The sequence below is a fragment of the Lactuca serriola genome, chromosome 9, assembly GCF_051521515.1.
Source record: "Lactuca serriola cultivar US96UC23 chromosome 9, Lser_US96UC23_V15, whole genome shotgun sequence".
In the NCBI taxonomy this organism is placed as follows: domain Eukaryota; kingdom Viridiplantae; phylum Streptophyta; class Magnoliopsida; order Asterales; family Asteraceae; genus Lactuca; species Lactuca serriola.
In genome coordinates this window covers 89,627,501-89,632,249 of record NC_136416.1, presented here as the reverse complement: position 1 = coordinate 89,632,249, position 4,749 = coordinate 89,627,501, and positions in this window count along the sequence as shown.

Here is a 4,749-nt window from a genome sequence, read left to right as displayed (position 1 = left end):
GAGAAGACTCACCTCAGAAATCGCGGTAAGTCTCTGTCTCGGTAGAAATGTGATCTACCCTCCGCCTAACCACATAAAGCAATTACTCCCATAAATACAACTGTACTCAACCCTAAAAGTCAACAAGGTCAACAGTCAAACTTTGACCCGAATCGACGAGTGCACTAGGGTGACTCGGCGAGTCTACACGTGTCCACTGACTCTCTCTTTGACCCTCTCTTGGCACGTCGAGTCCCAAGAACAACTCGGCGAGTTCCAACTTTAACTCAGACCCCTGACTCTCCCTGACTCACTGAGTCACCCCCCAACTCGACAAGTCCACTCACTGAGTGATTAACGGGCAACCTTCATACAACTCGCCGAGTCTGTTCTTCGGACTCGGCGAGTTCATGCCATGCACAAACTCAAAACGACTTCTGAGGTTAGATCTGTTCCATACAATCATAGATCTAGCCTCCCCAAGCATGATAATCACGTAAAGTTCGGACCTAGACACACATATAACATAGAAATGGTCCAAAATGGTGATTTAGCCCCAAAAATGACATTCTAAGTTGAAGACTTCCAAAATGACTAATAAAGCTCCAAGGGTTAAGGTCTCTGGACCTCTTTGAGTCCAGATCCCAAGCACGAACTCGAGAGGGGACTAAATACTCTACATACTCTTCTTCTAAAGGGTTTAAAAACCCTAACTCTATGAATCAACACCCAAAACTGGAGAAGGTCCGAAGGAATACCTTAATATGATGCCTTTGATCTATGAAGACACTAGATTTGCACTTCCTTCAGCCTTCTTTTGCCTTGGTCACATTCTCCTTCAAAATTCACCAACAAATGATCAACAATGGCCTATCTTCTCCTCACAAGCGATCTAGGACTCTCTCTGGGGTGTGGTAGCCGCAATGGACGGACATAAAGGCCTTTAAATAGGTCTCAAACCCTGCAAATTAGGGTTTCATTAAACAGCATGGACTCGCTGAGTCCACTCATGAACTCGTCGAGTCCAGCTGTGAACTCGCATACGAATCCGCGACCATACTCGGCGAGTCTGGACGCCAACTCGCCGAGTTCCCCCACAAAACCCAAAAATAAAGGAAAAAACATCATGCCTGGGAATCCGGGTGTTACAATTCTCCCCCACTAGAATCAGACTTCGCCCCCGAAGTCTCACTCTGCAAACAACTCCGGATGTTGCTCCCGCATCTCACGCTCCGATTCCCAAGTCAACTCTGACCCTTTCCGATGCTGCCACTGGACCTGCACCAGTGGCACTTCCTTGTTCCTCAAAACCTTGATCTTCTGATCCCTGATCGCCAACGGTCTCTCAGCATAATTTAGGCTCGCATCTATCTGAATATCTTCTAATGGCACCACTACCAACTCGTCGGCTATACACTTTCGCAACTGCGATACGTGGAAAGTGTCATGAATCTGACCCAACTCTGCTGGCAATTCCAAACGATAGGCTACCCTGCCCACCCTCGCGATCACCCTGAAAGGACCAATATATCGGGGCCCCAACTTGACCCTCTTCCTGAATCAGATCACTCCTTTTCAAGGAGAGACCTTCAGGAGCACGAAGTCGCCAACCTGAAACTCGAGCTTGGACCGACGTCTGTCCGCATAACTCTTCTGCCGACTCTGAGTGGCCAACAACCTCTGTCTGACCTGCTGGATATGCTCTATCGTCTGAAGCACAATCTCGGTGCTTCCCATCACACGTTGCCCTACTTCTCCCCAGCAAATGGGGGTTCGACACCTCCTCCCATACAACAATTCAAAGGGCGGCATGCCAATGCTCAAATGATAGTTGTTGTTATAAGAAAACTCCGCCAAGGGCAAATACGTGTCCCAACTCCGTCTAAAATCCAAAACACATGCCCGAAGCATATCCTCGAGTGTTTGAATCGTCCGCTCACTCTGCCCGTCCGTCTGTGGGTGGTATGCAGTACTGAAATGCAGCCTCATACCCAACTCCTCGTGAAACTTCTTCCAAAATCTGGAAGAAATATGCACATATCGATATGAAACAATCGAGATCGAAACTCCATGCTGCGATACCACCTCCCTCACATACAACTCTGCCAGCCTCTCAACAGAAGAGCTCTCACTGATAGCAAGAAAGTGAGCGCTCTTCGTCAACCTGTCCACAATCACCCAAATTGCGTCGACACACCTCGCGGTCCTTGGCAATTTGGTGATGAAATCCATGGTAATGTGTTCCCATTTCCACTTGGGAATCTCTAATGGCTGCAGCTTACCATGTGGATGCTGGTGCTCGGCCTTCACCCTGCGACAGGTCAAGCACCTCTCTACAAACCATGCGACATCCCTCTTCATACAGGGCCACCAATAATCCTTCTTCAGGTTCAAATACATCTTGGTGGCCCCGAGATGGATCGAATATTTCGATCGATGAGCCTCCTCCATCAAAATGGTACGCGTCCCGCCCACAGACGGTACCCAAATCCGTCCCTGAAATGTCATAAGCCCCCGGCCATCGGTAACAAATTATGATACCAGCCCGAAAACTCGCTCCCTCTTCTGGCTCTCTGGCTTCACAGTCTTAGCCTGGGACCCACAAATAGCATCCAACACCGGGGTCATCACTGACAATCTCAAACAAACATCTCGAATTGGGGCGCCCTCCGCCCTACCGCTCAATGCATCGGCTACCACATTAGCCTTGCCCGGGTGGTACAGGATCTCACAATCATAATCCTTGACCACCTCCAACCACCTTCTCTGGCACATGTTCAGGTTGGGCTGATCCATCAAATACTTCAAGCTCTTGTGGTCCGTGTATATCGTACACCGAACCCCATACAGGTAATGTCACCAGATCTTGAGAGCGAACACTACCGCTCCCAGCTCCAAATCATGAGTGGGATATCTCGACTCATGAGGCTTAAGCTACCTCGATGCATAAGCAATCACATGCCCCCTCTACATAAGCACCGCTCCCAATCCGGATATCGATGCATCACAATAAACCACAAAATCTTCCATCCCTTCTGGAAGAGCTAGCACCGGTGCTTCGCATAATTTCTGGCGAAGTGTCTCAAACGAGGTCTGCTGCTCCGGACCCCAAGAAAACGCAATACCCTTCCAGGTCAACTTGGTGAGTGGCACGGCGATCTTGGAGAAATCCTTAATAAATCTCCGATAATTGCCGCCCAAACCCAGAAAACTCCTGATCTCGGTGGGTGACCTCGGCACCTCCCATCTCATGACCGCCTCAATCTTGGCTGGATCGACCAATATCCCATTCTGGTTAACGAGGTGTCCCAGAAACTGGACCTCTCGTAGCCAGAACTCGCATTTGGAGAACTTGGCATAAAGCCTCTCCGATCTTAGAACTCCGAGGATCTCCCTCAAATGCTCCTCATGCTGCTCTCTGGATCTCGAATACACCAATATGTCGTTGATGAACATGATCACTGAGTGATCCAACATCGGTTTGCACACCCTTTTCATGAGATCCATGAACACCGCAGGTGCGTTGGTGAGTCCGGAAGGCATCACCACGAACTCGTAATGCCCATAACGAGTCTGAAATGCTGTCTTCTGGACGTCCTCCTCCCGCACCCTCACCTGATGATACCCAGACCACAAATTGATCTTGGAGAACCAAGATGCTCCCTGCAACTGGTCAAACAAATCGTCGATCCTCGGCAATGGGTAACGGTTCTTGACCGTTAGCTTATTCATCTCACGATAATCAATGCACATGCGGAGCAAGCCATCCATCTTCTTGACAAAAAGGATAGGCGCCCCCCATGGTGAACTGTTCGGCCTGATAAACCCCTTCCCCAGCAGTTCATGAAGCTGCGAGGATAACTCCTGCATCTCAGGAGGCGCAAGGCGATAAGGTGCCTTAGCGATAGGCGCAGCTCCTGGAACCAACTCAATACTGAACTCTACCTGCCTCTCCGGAGGCACACCTGACAATTCCTCTAGAAACACATCCGAAAACTCGCACACTATCGAAACCTCATCAACCGACTTCGGTCTCTCTGAAACAACCCTCGCATCCATCACATATGCCATAAATCCTCGCTCTGGCAGCCAAACAAAATGCTGACCCCGCACGTGTACCCTCGCCGTGCACTATAAGAACTCCCCCACTAGGGTCTCGAATCGTTACCAACTGACGCTCGTAGTCTATCACAGCTCCATATCTACTCAAGAAATCCATACCCACTATAACACACACGTCCCCCATCACGATCGGAACTAGATCTATCAGGAACTCCACACCGAAGATCTCAAGGACACATCCTCGAATCACATACGAAGCATACACTGCTCGCTCATCTGCTATGGAAAATCGCAGAGGCCGATTCTACGCCTCTCGACGGATACTAATGTGCTGACTAAATGCCAAAGAAACAAATGACCGACTCGCACCCGAGTCAAATAATACCAGAGTAGTTACAGACCTCACAAGAAAAGTACCTACACATATCATCATATAAGCATAAAAAATCAACTCAAATAAAAGATGAAAAGAGAATACATACCATCCACAACATCGGGCGCTGCACGGACCTCCTCCGCGGTCAACTGAAATGCCCTCCCACGAGCCTTCAGGCCTAAACCTTCACCGGCCGAACCTCGGTAACCCTAGCAGCAGGCGCAGATCCCTGTGCTTATCCCTGGTGTAGCTGAGGGCACTCAGCCTTCCGATGGCCGGTCTGGTTGCAATGGAAGCAAACCATAAATCCTTTGGGGCAATCCTTGGCGATA